At 47.2% G+C, this 14,585-nt stretch overlaps 3 non-coding genes across 3 annotated transcripts; 1 reads left to right on the forward strand and 2 right to left on the reverse strand.

Annotated features, from left to right (window-relative positions):
- Window positions 1-246: 246 nt before the first annotated feature.
- On the reverse strand, window positions 247-317 carry TRNAG-CCC (transfer RNA glycine (anticodon CCC)). The gene has a single exon. It is a non-coding gene; the product is annotated as a tRNA-Gly (tRNA).
- Window positions 318-6,095: 5,778 nt separating this feature from the next.
- TRNAG-CCC (transfer RNA glycine (anticodon CCC)) lies at window positions 6,096-6,166 on the forward strand. Its single transcript has one exon. It is a non-coding gene; the product is annotated as a tRNA-Gly (tRNA).
- A 7,033-nt stretch (window positions 6,167-13,199) lies between these two features.
- On the reverse strand, window positions 13,200-13,271 carry TRNAE-UUC (transfer RNA glutamic acid (anticodon UUC)). Its single transcript has one exon. It is a non-coding gene; the product is annotated as a tRNA-Glu (tRNA).
- Between the last annotated feature and the right edge of the window lie 1,314 nt (window positions 13,272-14,585).

The following is a 14,585-nucleotide window of genomic DNA, read 5'->3' on the forward strand; positions in this document are numbered from 1 at the left end:
CTCCACGCAGGCCCAGCCCCAGTGTAGATCGACTCCTTACTGCTTTCTGCTCAGAAACGCCCTGCGGATCTGGGGTCTCATTTTCCTGCTCCTGGCGGCCAGAATCAATCAGGAAACCACAGGACTTGGCCTGTGCCTCGGGGAAAGCGAGGAGGAGGCGCCTGGTGAAGGTCTGAGGTCTGCGGGGGAGGGGAGGGGGAGAGGCGCCCGTGTCGCGGGTGGAAAAAGAGGGAAGGCCAGGCGGGATGCATTGGCCGGGAATCGAACCCGGGTCTCCCGCGTGGGAGGCGAGAATTCTACCACTGAACCACCAATGCTTCATGCAGAGGGGAGCCGCATGGTGGGGCTCTAGAAAGAATTCCCAGGGTGACCCCCCCCCCCCCCCACACACACACCCACCCCGGGACGGGGCACGGGGAAAAGTAAACGCTCCAGAATAGGTTTACACGGTTGTCTTTGGGGCACAGAGCTAGCAAACCCGCAGGTACTCAGAAGCAACGGCTTGAGAAGGAGACTTCCATCAGGCAACAGCGTCAAGTGGGGACATTCGAACAAAATAGCAAAATAAACTGTTCCGTCGGCTCACACCACAACTCTGAGAAAGGCTCTTTCCAACTGTACGACAGACCCGGGCAGGGAAACGTCCGAAATTCATCCAGACCCCTTGATGATGACCCTAAACCTTCAACCATCAACCTCGAACTGTCACTTTACACAGTCTGAGAACGTAATCTAACTTGCCAGGTTAGGCAAGTAAAATTCTAACCGCGGGAAGACAGAAGCCCCTGACGCAGACTGGAATTAGAAGAAGGAATTAGAACAGCTAAGGAAGAAACACATTTCCGTCAGTGGAGTTAGGTCTTTGTAACTGTTGATTTATTTAGTACAAGAATTAGGAGTCGGTCTGTGATCATTATAACAATAGTATGTGTCTGCCTCTTAAGGTGTTCAAAGCATTTCGATGGGTATGTGATAGATCATAATTATGACAAGATTACTAGTAAGCTTGGGACCGATCATTAACTGTTTTGGAGAATCTCATCCCCTAAACTGGACTCCCTGCTGCACTGAGTTGTAGCATTGGTTGACTCTGAGATGCCTGTGAAGCACAGGCCCTGGTGTACTGGCCATATCAGGAGCAGGCTAATATTTTAGAAAAATGTGGGTGGTTGAAATGTCCTTTGATGACATTGAAATAGAGAGAGATTTCTTTCCCCAGTGTTCCCTGGGGAAATTAAACTGAAGAAGGGAAACTGGAGAGCTCCCCCACATGTTGGGACTAGGAATCAGTACGACTTTTTGAACTAGGGGAGCCACAGAGGTGCAGTGATGCCGCTCTTGTCAGAAGGCAAGCACTGAAGAGTAAAAATATAAATGTCAGAGTATCAGACAAAGGCAAAGGACAAAAACAGTTTACATTGGATAGAAGGGTAACATTCTAGCGTCTGTCCAGAATCTAATCCAATTGTTTTGCCTTGGCGTGTTCTCCTTCGTGGCTAAAGAAGGTGTGGTCCATGGGAAGATCTTGGAATGAAATTTTTACGTATTCATCCTTTTGTACATCTCTTTCAAATGCAAGAAAAAAGCAGGCCCATTTGATCCTTGGCCTGTTTGAAGGACTCAAAATAGAAGTATGATGAGAGAAGCTCAATTATCACCCAGATTTTCTGGATTAACTCAGGTACATCCCCAAACATCCAGCTTCCCAAACTGTTACTGGGTCCTGAATGCCTATTGAGGGGGAAAAATATGTTGGCATCAAGGTTGGGAGCAAAGGGCTTTGGGAGGCACTAAGCAATGGGCCAGCAAAGGGAATGCATCTGAAGCGAGGAAATGATTTTTATTTGAATACCTCAACTTTATAGTGCTGCGTGATTTAAGTTTCCTATGCAAGCCTCTTCTCTGGGTGTCTTTTCTGTTTGTTCTGTGTGTCTACCAAAGAGGTCTATACAAATTTATTTTAAGAATTCTTTTCAAAGTCCTTTGAAGACTACATGGGTAGATCTAGGCTGAAGGCTAAGGCAAAGCCTTGGTGGCTCAGGGGTAGAATTACTGTTCTCCTACAGAAGCGGCCCAGGTTCAATTCCTGGGTATGTGTTAGTTACTGTGTTTTCCTTTTTGCACAGACAAAAGGGGTTGATTCTGGGTTCTGGCTTCTACGAGTGGCAGTGGCAGTACAGGGAGGAAAAATAGCAACAATACCTCTTTAATTAATTCCAGAACAGAAGACCTTAAGGAATTGCTCTAAATAGGGATTTTGCAGGGCTCTGAGCCTTGCAGTGATCACACATGTTTGTTGACCTGCTGTGCAGTCCTAACCTGGCAACAGTATGTCTTTGAAGCCTCAAATGTGCCTGATGGGTTTCTGCAATTTGAAACAGTACTTAAAACCAAAACCACTGTTACCATTGTTCTTTCTCCTATCCTCTCCTTTGGCCACATAGCACATGTAGTGGGATCAAAAAGTAAAGTTCACTGAAGGATAGAAGTGGCTATGGGAGAGGCATTAGGGGCCCAAAGAAGGGGGACACTTGGATGCAGGGAGTTGGGTGGTGGGGCTTCTGACCTTTCTAAGGAGTTAAGTCCTAGTTTGCTGGTCTTGGTAGAATTAAGGACAAGAATGAGCCCCAAGTGGAGAGCCACACTCACAAGAAAATAATTTTTATTGTGCCTTTTTGTTTTACACTCCACCAGTCAAATCTGATTGAAAGATCTTTGAGTTTGTATTAATTGATACACTTTAGTTTTAGAACTGTTTTAGGAATACAAAAAAAATTGAGCAGATAGCAGAGTTCTCTTAGTCAGCCCCCCAGTCCTATTATTAATATATTGCATTTATATGATACATATGTTACCAATAATGAACCAATATTGATACCTTATTATTAACTAAAGCTCTTCACTCTTTTTTAAAGTTCTGTGAGTTTTGACAAATTGATAATGTCATGTATCTATCATTACTATGTCATACAGAATACTTTTGATACCCTAAATATTCCCTATACTCCACATAATCATCCTTCTCACCTCCAAGTCCTGGCAACTACTGATCTTTTTTAGTCTCTATAGCTTTGCCTTTTTCAAAAATGTCATATGTGGTCTTTTCAGACAGGCTTCTTTCATTTACCAATATGAATTTAAGGTTCTTTTATACCTTTTTATAGTAGCCCATTTCTTTTTATTCCTTAATACTATTCACCTATTGGAATAGTAATGGAATACAATCCATTCACCTATTGAAGGGCATCTTAATTGCTTCCAGTTTCTATGAACATTCATGTGTGAGTTTCTGTGTGGACATAAATTTTCAACCAATTTCGGTAGATACCTAGGATACTGATGCAGTATATATGGTAAGATTATGTTTACTTTGCAAGACACTGCCAAACACTCTCCCCAAGTGGTTGTATCATTTTGCATTCCCCAATGCAATGAACGATGGTTCCCATACTCCACATCTTCACTGCATTTGTTAGTGTTACTTTTTAGATTTAACCATCCTAACAGGTGTGTACAGGTATCCCATTGTTGTTTTAATTTGCAATTCCCTAATGACAAATAATGTTGAAAATTTTTTCATGTCCTGAGTTGTCACCTATATATCTTTGACTGTTCGGATATTTTGCTCATTATTTGAGTTTTGAAATTCCTATTGTTGGGGCGCCTGGGTGGCTCAGTTGTTAAGCATCTGCCTTCAGATCAGGTCGTGATCCCAGAGTCCTGGTATCGAGCCCCACGTGGGGCTCCCTGCTCCGTGGGAAGCCTGCTTCTCCCTCTCCCACTCCCCCTGCTTGTGTTCCCTCTCTCGCTGTGTCTCTCTCTGTCAAATAAATAAATAAAATCTTAAAAAAAAAAGAAAACTTAAATTGAAATTCTTATTGTTGAGTTACAGAGTTCTTAGTATATTTTGAATACAAGTCCTTTTATCAGATAAGCACTTTGCAGATATTTACTCCCAGATTCTGTCTTGTCTTTTGACTCCCTAAACAGTGTCTTTTGCAGAGCAGAAGGATTTCATTTTAATGAAGTCAAACTTAATCCATTTTTTTCTTACATGGATGGTGCTTTTAGATTCATACCCAAAAGAGTTACCATGAGAATGAATTTGAAGAACAAAGGGGGCATTGTGAGAGACCATCCCCTGTAGAGGGAAGCAAGTGCCAGGATGTGAGATCCTGAGATCCTTCCTAACCTGTCAAGCACTTCACTGTTGCCAGACCTGAGAATTGGCAAGAGATAGTCAGATAATGGGTATGGTGGAGGGGCGGGGAGCAGAGTACGCATACAGGTATCAAGGCATTGTAGTGAAGGAATAGGAGGACACTAGGTGGTTTTAGGTTAGAGGTATGTCCAGATTTAGGCTGTGGAAGGGTCCCTCAGGATGCAGTGTGGCAAATGGATTGGAGTAGAGCAGACTGGCGTGAGGACGCTGCCTTCTTATCTGGTTGTATTAAAGGAGGAAAGAGTTGTGCAGTCATAAAGTGGCAGTGAGCCAGCGGTGCACCCAGTAGAGTTAGGCAGTATCCTACTGAGAATACTGGGCATGTGTTTCTGTGCCGGGAGGATGAGAGAGCATATCCAAAGAGGGCAGCAAGATCTGGTTTGGGCAAAAGGATGGTTGTTGGTGTATGGTAGGGGTAGGAACAGATGCGGGTGTTGTTTTGGTGATTGACTGGAACAGCGCGACAGTGCACTACCTACCACTTTTGAGAGCGGCTGTGCCCGGGTCTGATCCGAGAGTGTTGCGGTATGGTGGGCGGTGCTGTGTGAGGCGGGCAGGGAACTCACTGGTACGTCGAGTTTTAGGACGTCTCTGACCTCAATGAGACATTGACTTGTGAATCAGGAGTTGTGAGTTGGAAGTGCAAGTTTGTAGTTTTGAAAGAGATGTGGGAATAAATGTATGCCTGGTCATTGTAGGTGGTAACGCAAAGCCTGTTGGCCAGAGCCCGTGTGTGTCTTGGGTGTTGGGCAGAGGGCAGAGGAGCCAAAGCTCTTCAAGGTTGAGGTGACAGTCAGTTGCCTTGTTGAGCTCAAGTTTAGGACTCACCCTCCACCTACCTTACCTTCTAGAAAGAGCGGCATCACTGCACCTCTGTGGCTCCCCTAGTTCAAAAAGTCGTACTGATTCCTAGTCCCAACATGTGGGGGAGCTCTCCAGTTTCCCTTCTTCAGTTTAATTTCCCCAGGGAACACTGGGGAAAGAAATCTCTCTCTATTTCAATGTCATCAAAGGACATTTCAACCACCCACATTTTTCTAAAATATTAGCCTGCTCCTGATATGGCCAGTACACCAGGGCCTGTGCTTCACAGGCATCTCAGAGTCAACCAATGCTACAACTCAGTGCAGCAGGGAGTCCAGTTTAGGGGATGAGATTCTCCAAAACAGTTAATGATCGGTCCCAAGCTTACTAGTAATCTTGTCATAATTATGATCTATCACATACCCATCGAAATGCTTTGAACACCTTAAGAGGCAGACACATACTATTGTTATAATGATCACAGACCGACTCCTAATTCTTGTACTAAATAAATCAACAGTTACAAAGACCTAACTCCACTGACGGAAATGTGTTTCTTCCTTAGCTGTTCTAATTCCTTCTTCTAATTCCAGTCTGCGTCAGGGGCTTCTGTCTTCCCGCGGTTAGAATTTTACTTGCCTAACCTGGCAAGTTAGATTACGTTCTCAGACTGTGTAAAGTGACAGTTCGAGGTTGATGGTTGAAGGTTTAGGGTCATCATCAAGGGGTCTGGATGAATTTCGGACGTTTCCCTGCCCGGGTCTGTCGTACAGTTGGAAAGAGCCTTTCTCAGAGTTGTGGTGTGAGCCGACGGAACAGTTTATTTTGCTATTTTGTTCGAATGTCCCCACTTGACGCTGTTGCCTGATGGAAGTCTCCTTCTCAAGCCGTTGCTTCTGAGTACCTGCGGGTTTGCTAGCTCTGTGCCCCAAAGACAACCGTGTAAACCTATTCTGGAGCGTTTACTTTTCCCCGTGCCCCGTCCCGGGGTGGGTGTGTGTGTGGGGGGGGGGGGGTCACCCTGGGAATTCTTTCTAGAGCCCCACCATGCGGCTCCCCTCTGCATGAAGCATTGGTGGTTCAGTGGTAGAATTCTCGCCTCCCACGCGGGAGACCCGGGTTCGATTCCCGGCCAATGCATCCCGCCTGGCCTTCCCTCTTTTTCCACCCGCGACACGGGCGCCTCTCCCCCTCCCCTCCCCCGCAGACCTCAGACCTTCACCAGGCGCCTCCTCCTCGCTTTCCCCGAGGCACAGGCCAAGTCCTGTGGTTTCCTGATTGATTCTGGCCGCCAGGAGCAGGAAAATGAGACCCCAGATCCGCAGGGCGTTTCTGAGCAGAAAGCAGTAAGGAGTCGATCTACACTGGGGCTGGGCCTGCGTGGAGTACCAATCGGCGTGCAGCGCAGCAAGCAGCTCACTCGCGAGTTCTTACCTGTCCACCCGCAAGTGTCTCCGCGGGCTTTGCGGTTTAGACTATTTGGACCTAAGACCCCAGTTACTTTCAGCCTTTCCCCTGGAGGACCCACGGGACCCAAAGAGCCACCAGGTCACGGAGGCCCGTGCTGGACCTTGGGTCGGCCGCGGGGCCGCGTCTCACCACGGAGCCCGGCAGACACCCCGGTGGCCGGGGCGGCGTCGGCGGCCCAAGGAAGGCGGAGGCTGGTGGAGAGGGACCCGCGTGGACGCGAGGGGAGCTGGGGCCAGAGACCCCTCGCTCGCGCCGCCGCACCGCACTCCAGCAACCGAGTCGGTCCGCGGGGTCCGCCGCCGCGGCCTGCGCTCCTCCCGCCGGCGCCTCGCGGTTCCGCCTCAACGGGCACCTCTCGCGGGGGCCGCGCGATGCGCCTCAGCAGGTGTTAGCCCCAAGAGTGTATTTGTAAAAAGGGAAAGGGAGCTAAGGACTCTGGGAACCTTTGGCCGGGGTTTGTGTTCTAGCTCTTGGAAGCTCCTTGGAAAGGATTCCGATTTGAGGGTAGTAGGGCGTGACTGCGTTAGACCCTCCCGGTGATTAATTTTCATCCGAAAATCTTTGGAGGATTCACCTACCTAACAGTAGCTTGAAATCGAAGATTAGTGACAATGGGGGAGTTCCCCCCCTTTCCGTTTTAAAAATAAACTTGATTTAGGGGCGCCTGGGTGGCTCAGTCGGTTAAAGCCTCTGCCCTCTGCTCAGGTCATGATCCCGGGGTCCTGGAATGGAGCTCTGGGCTGGGCTCCCTGCTCAGCGGGGAGTCTGCTTCTCCCCTTCCTTCTGCCCCTTCCCTCAGCTCATGCTCGCACGCGCTCTCTCTCTCTCTCTCTAATAAATAGATAAAATCTTTAAATTTTTTAAAAAATACACGTGATTTATTCCATTTCAAGAGTTTTGTCATTCCGAGACTGTCTTTCTACTTTTGAGTATAGAACCATGAGGATACTGTGTTGGAAACAGGCAAGTTGTTTTGGTCATTAACTTATTTTTAAACTCTTGGAAATCTGAAAAATTAAAAAAAAATTTTTTTTGGAAATCTGAAATTTTAATGAATAAATTCTGAACTGTGATATACATTTTTCTCTGTAAACAGGAATCAGGATTTAGACCGTGGGGTTCGGGGGAGGGAGGAGGAGTTCTGATTTATGTCAAGGAAATGATGGATTACTCACTGGATGAGTGACTAAAGGCGTTAAGGACTGTAACATCCCCCAAATTTCCCCTTTACTGTTTGCTGGGGGGGAAAAAATTTTGTCTTTGCCTCCCCTCCTTACCTAACTCTCCTGGCCTGTGAGAAGCTTGCTCCATGTTCAGGTGGTCTCCCCTTCCTCCCCCTCTTGCTTCTCCATCTTCAGTGAGGAAGCTGGAGGAAAGTTGCCAGGGAGGGAGGAGACACACAAGGACAGGACTGCAATTTCTTGGAGAGTTTAGAGGAGAGGAGGAAAAAGGAGCTGTGGGTTGTGAAATAAGCAATGAGAAAGCAAAGGAGAGATCTGAATGGTTAGGGCTCCCGCCTACAGCCTTTTCAGAGTATTCAAATAACAGGACTAAAGGAATTTAGCCTTTACAGGTATTTTCTTTTTCTTTCTGTCTTTCTTTCTTTCTCTCTCTCTTTCTTCTTTTTAAAAATAAAGATCTTATTTGACAGACAGAGAGAGAGAGAGCACAAGCAGGGGGAGCGACAGAAGCAAGCTCACCGAGGAGCAGGGAGCCTGTCCCGGGGCTCGATCCCAGAACCCAGGGATCATGACCCTACTGGGAAGGCCAACTGACTGAGCCATCCAGGCACCCCTACAGGTATTTTCAATTAGGGTTGGTTCTTGGAGAATACTCTTTGAGCTCACATCAACCCAAAACTCAACTTCATGGGCCTGGTCTGCATGGGGTTGTCCTTGGAGGGATGTACTAAAGAGTAATGTCCACACCTTTCTCTTGAAACAAAATCTTGGAATCTCAACAACATTCTCTCTGTCTGTCACAGAATCATTGGGGTGCGGGGGTTGGGGGGTTTGAAAAATTGTAACATACATAAGGTAAAATGCACAGAACCTGTATGCATCATATAACAAATGATTATTATGCACACACTTGTGTAACCTACACACAGATGAAGAAGTAAAATGGTATTAGCCCTAAATCAGTCACTCCCATGCTTTGCCGGGTCATAAGCTTCTACCTCATCCCTTACTCCCATTTAATTATTAGTGGTGCTGTTGTTATTTTGCCTATCTCTAATGTTCTCTCATTAGGGTTCCATTTTGAAAGCCCTTCTTGGTAATGAATTTGAGCACCATTGCATGTTGGTTAGCCACTTGAATTTTCTCCTATGTTTCTTCCCCCAACCTTGGTGATTTTCCTATAGGTCTTTTTCTTCTTGTTTTGCAAGAACTCATTAACTATCTTCGGTACCAGTTGATTATGCTGACTGCAAATACATGCGCCCAAATTGTGCCTTGACTTTTTACCCTTGATTCTGTGCTGCGATGAACAGAGATTCTTGAAGTAGTTGACTTAGTCAGCCTCTTCATTAAGAATTAGTCTTTTTGTCTTATTTTTTAAATCCTTAGTTTTTAAATCCTTGAGATCATGGGAATACCCCGCTACATTTGCGGTTTCGTTTCATATTTTGGTGCCTAATCCACATGGAAGTGATTTTGGTTATGGTGGAGGTAGGGATCATATTTCATCCCTCCCCTGCCCGCCCCCCCACCCCGGTACATGGGATTGAATTCTTATATGTTATAATCATTGAACATTTATAATGTTTTGAATACCTTCGGTTTTTGAATCTTTAATTTAACCCACTTTCTCTATTTGTGTATATACCAAAGAAACTCGGTTCTCTTAATACTTCCAGTAATTTACTTCATATATATAAATACTTATAGTATTCTTTTTTTCATTTTCACTTCTCGTACTTTTTCTTGCCTTTTCTCACTGGCTAAGATCTCCATCACGGTGGTGAAGAGACTTGGTCGCGGTGGGCCTCTTTGTCTGCTTCTTGATGGTTCCTAATTGGTTAGGGTAGGGGGAAAAGTCAGTATTTCATCATCAACCATGACATGTGCTGAAGGGTTTTCTTGGTTTGTTTTTGGTTTGGGAGCTACCTTTTAACAGATTAGGGCTGTTCTCTTCTCTTCCTGTTATGCTAAGAGGTTTTGAAAAATCATAAACTGACAATGAATTTTTTCAAACACCTTTTCTGTGCTTTAGTGATTCTGATTTTCCTCCTATAAGTTGTTGATGTGATGAATTCATTTTTTTCTAACGATAATCAACTGTTTCCCCAGTGTAAGACCAATTTTGTCATGACATATTTTTTAATATATATTTTGATTCAGTCTTTTAAAGAATTTTTGCAGCTATGTATCCTCAGCAATAAGTGAGGCCTGCAATTTCTGTTTTTCACATTGACTTTTTGGGGGTTTTGGTTTCCACCCAAACTCATAAACATAAGTTGGGGGATTCTGCCATCTTCTGATACTTCTAGAATTTCTTTTTTTTTTTTTTTTTGGAGTCATTTCTTCTAATGAACTTTCTTGCTCCTTGAGCTTTCTTTGCAGGAAGACTTCTGAATTCTAATTTTTTAAAAAAGTTTAATGCTTGTAGGACTAGTCCTCCTCCCCACCCCTGCCCAAATCATTATTGCAATATACCTACATTTCCTCTAAAACTTTTAACTGGTTGGCATATGCGTGTTTATGATATTCATGTATTGTTTCCTTATGTCTACCTGTTCAGTAGCAGTGACTTCCTTCCTCCCAGTTTTATCAGAGCAGTCTTTTCAAGGATGCAACCATTGACTTTTCTCTTTTGTATATTTATTTCTGATTTTCTTTCTTATTTACATTAATTAATTTTAATTTTTTAAAAGATTATTTATTTACTTATTTATTTATTTGACAGAGAGAGACACAGCAAGAGAGGGAACACAAGCAGGGGGAGTGGGAGAGGGAGAAGCAGGCCTCCTGCTGAGCAGGGAGCCCGATGTGGGGCTTGATCCCAGGACCCTGGGATCATGACCTGAGCCGAAGGCAGACGCCCAACGACCGAGCCACCCAGGCACCCCTCTTTCTTAATTTTTAAAATTGCATTTCTAATTTTCAAATTCCTGCTTTTATATTTAATTTCTGGTCCTATCTGCTTTTGTTGTTCTTGTTATTTGGGGGGTAACTCTTTGTGATGGAGGGTTAGCTCGATCAGCCCTAATTGTCATGATTTACATTTAAAGCTGTGTTTTGTCCTCTGAAGACTGGCTTCAGCAGCACACCTTGTGCCATAGCTGCAGTCTTTTCAGTTTTGTTTGATTCAGAATTATTTCCTAATTTCCGTCTTCATGTCTGCTCTGATACCAGGACTGACGGAAACATCTCTAGAATTCCAGATACCTGAGCTTTCCTTCTTATGTCTTGTAACTGAATTCTAGATGCTAGTGGATTCTCTGGAAATGTTATTGGAGGGTACCTCTACAGCCCTAGGATGAGCCTGTTCTCCTTTTGAATATGTTCTCCTCTGGCAGGCTCTTGGGACATACCACACCAAGTTGAGGGCCTAAGGTCTCCCAGACTACCCAGGCTATGTGTAACTCAAGGCTAAATCCAATAGAGGTCAAGCGCCCGTGGCCACAATTTCCTCAGGGGCTTTTTATTTACTTTATTTTTCAAGATCTTATTTTCAAGTAATCTCTACATCCAACGTGGAGCTGGCACTTGCAACCCCGAGGATCAAGAGTCCCAGGCTAAACGGAGTCAGCCAGCCAGGCGCCTGCTTGCTTGTGTGCTTGCTTACTCAATGTATTTATTCCCATGGGCGTTTTAAACTTTCCTTTTCTTTATAATGTTTGTAGTACCAAGGCCGCCTTGTCCAAAGAGCCCTGGGACTTGAAGGGGCAGGACTAGATGGGACTGAAAATGTCCATTTCTGTGTTCCTAGCCCTCAAGGTCCTGGAACAGAAAACAAAATAAGCTATCCTGGCAATCCACCTAGGAGCGGAAGGAGCTTTGATGCCTCTGTTTTTACTTTTTGCATGGGCACCTGCGAATGTTAGTGCCAAGCCTGCCATCTACCTTTAAGCCCTCTCTCTTTTTTTTTTTAAGGTACCGATCAAGCTTAAGGAAAAACAAATCAAAGAACACCAAAAAACAAAACAAAACAAAACACACCACCAAAAAAACCCCCAAAACAAAACAAAACAAAACCAAAAACCATCTTGTAATCGGAAATGAAATAGATTTGTATTCTCTTACTTTGAAAACTCTACCTTTATCATTCATTACCCAGATGGCAGGGATGAATTTAAAATTCCTGGACTTCTTGGAGTGAATCACCAGAGAAGCTTCCGGGGCCCGTTTGCTGGAACCGGGTGGCGTTCTGTACCTCCAACACGTCATCCATGCTTCTCAACACGGAACGTCTCTTAAAAAGCAGCCTCTTGATGCCACACTGTGCCAAAGCCCCGGGTCTGAGTATGAACAAAAGGGGAAAAGGCAATTTTGGTGCCCCCATTGACAACCCCAGGAGGAAAGACCCATATGCGGCCTAAAAACGACCACAGGGTCAAGCGCACTCAGGATGTAACGGACGAAACTCGTTGTGAAAAACCACCATCAAAACTACAGTCTCCCTACCTACCAAGGTTTCCCCCCTACCCACCTCGGCAGCCTTCCTTCCCTCCCTGGTACGCTCAGGGTCACCACCTTCCCCTCCACCCAACCCTCGCCATTCTTCCAAACCGCTCCCGAAAGGAGTTCAAGCGACCCCCTTCCGCCCCCGCCCCCCCCCCCCCAACACACACCCGCCTCCCGAGAACCCACGAGTTCGCCGCTCGGACCGTCCGCCTTTCAGCAGCGGCTCCGCACCCACCGCCCCGCAGCCCCTGCAGCCTCGCTCCGCGGCACCTCTCCCGGCCCTCGCTCGCTCTCTTCGTGCCTCACAGAAGACGTCGCGTTTACCCCAACAGGTCTTCGGAGCCAGTGTCGAAGGGAAAAAAGAAAATGTGCCCAGTGCCTGGTAGAGTCTACAGGGTTTAAATGCAACAGCCCGGGGAGAAACGGTGGGATTTGACTGTGGGATCATCGTTTTGGTATCCTGGTGTTTGTTGATTTTTACCCCTACCTTCGGCTTGCGGAAGCTATACCAGTTTTCCATTTAGGGCACGCCTCCCTTGCTGCCTCTGTTGGGTCAGTTAGCGTCACCTCCCTACACCGCTTAATCCGCGAGTGGGACAGCCTTCGAGGAGGACCCGCTCCCGTCCCGGCGCTCCCCTTTGCTCTCAACCCTCCTCGCGGGTATCGGTCCAGGCGTGGCTTCCGAACGCGTAGTAAGCCTTTTCTGCGCGAACTGAGCTGAGGAGCTGGGCCCACCGGCCGGTGTCTGGCGTACACGCGAACAGCGCGCCGTGGCTTGGCCTGCAGAGCTGGGTTTTTCGGGGGCTCAGCCTGCTCTGCGCCCCTGGGGCGGCCCCACAGGGTTTTGAACCTCTGCCGCGTAGCGTAAACACGAGCCAGCTGCTTAGAAGCTCTGAAGTCGCCTCTGCGGGCGGCGGACCTGGAGGCCAGCAAGCCAAGTGCGTGCGCCCTGAAAAGCGGCCCGCCGTCCCCACCCCCCGGCGCGGGAGATGAACAGTCCGAGCGGTGCGGGGCGCACACCGCACGCCACACCTCCGGGTTTTAGGAAAGGAAGATTCCCGCGCAAAAGGCAATTCCCTGACCGGGAATCGAACCCGGGCCGCGGCGGTGAAAGCGCCGAATCCTAGCCACTAGACCACCAGGGAGCCGGCGAAAGGCTCGTCTTCTGCGGCCTTCCCACGGGAGTGACATTTTCCCCTGAGCTGTGGGAGGCGTTGGGCCTTCGGGAGGTCACCTGTCCTCCCAAGGACCGCTTTCATAAGGACGTTCCCTCCCCGCTCCCTCCAAAACAAGAGTCCGCACCAGACGCTCCGAGGGCCGCCAGGTCCGCAAGTCCCGGAGCGAGTCGGCCCGGCCCGGCCCCGCCGCCCCTCAGAGCTGCCCTGGAGACGCGCCTTCCCGAGGCGGCCGCGTGAGGACACGACGTCGCCGCGAGGGCGCGGGAGGGGAGGCGCCCGGCGTCAGACCCCGGGGTCCCCAACATCACCCAGTAGACTCCGGGCGGGACGGAGACCGCTTTCAAGGAAGGCTCGGCGGCCCCGAAGATTCCGGATCTCTGCCCCCACACCCCCCACCTGCTGCCCCCACACCTTATTACGCTACCGGACCTGAAGACTCACTCTAAGTCCCTATAGACGGTGCAGTGTGCCGGTGGCATCAGGAGACACAGATAAATGGACTCAGCTGAAACACTTGAAACTGACCCCAGCTGACCTGGTGAATTCATTTTCAACAGAAACGGTTCAACGGGGAAAGGAAATAGGTTCAATATCGGGGGCGGGAAACAGCGTTACTTCTACCTCACACTACGCATAGAAATTAATTGCAGGTGCCTCGTAAAACATAAAGGCTAAAGGCAAAAGCAGTTTTTGAGGATACTTCGTGACTTGGTGGTAGGCAGAGATGTACTAAACAAGACCCAGGAAAAAATATGTATATGAAAAATAGACACGACAAGTTAGACTTCATCAACATTAACCACATCTTCTCATCCAAAGACGCCCCCAAGACAGTGAAAACAGCAAGCCACAGACAGGGAGAACATGTTCACAAAACCTATCTGACAAAACAAGCAAGCAAGCAAGCAAACCCCCAAACCTGTAACTATAAGGTGCAATGAGCTCCTTCAAACTGACAATTAAAAAAAAAAAAAAAATTCAGACAACTCAAGTGTTTTTAGATGGTGAAAAGACATGAACAGAGCCTTCGGAAAAGAAGATACCCGAGGCCTAGAGAGCACCTAAAAGAGAGCTCAATATTTTTAGCCGCCAGAGAAATGGATGTTAAAATCACATGGAGAGAGCACTACTCCCAGCAGCAGGACTCAAATGATAAGGATAGGAAACACCCAGTCTTGGCAAAGGTGTGGAAGGAGCACAACTCTCAGTGGCATCCCGATGACTACCATCTGGCGGGAAGTGGCTGCCGACAGGCCTTTTCCAATCCTTGAGGGTATGCCC

Source organism: Mirounga angustirostris, unplaced genomic scaffold (genome assembly GCF_029215605.1).
Source record: "Mirounga angustirostris isolate CCGP_5_RB_7025 unplaced genomic scaffold, mMirAng1.0.hap1 SCAF_4, whole genome shotgun sequence".
NCBI classification, from domain to species: Eukaryota; Metazoa; Chordata; class Mammalia; order Carnivora; family Phocidae; genus Mirounga; species Mirounga angustirostris.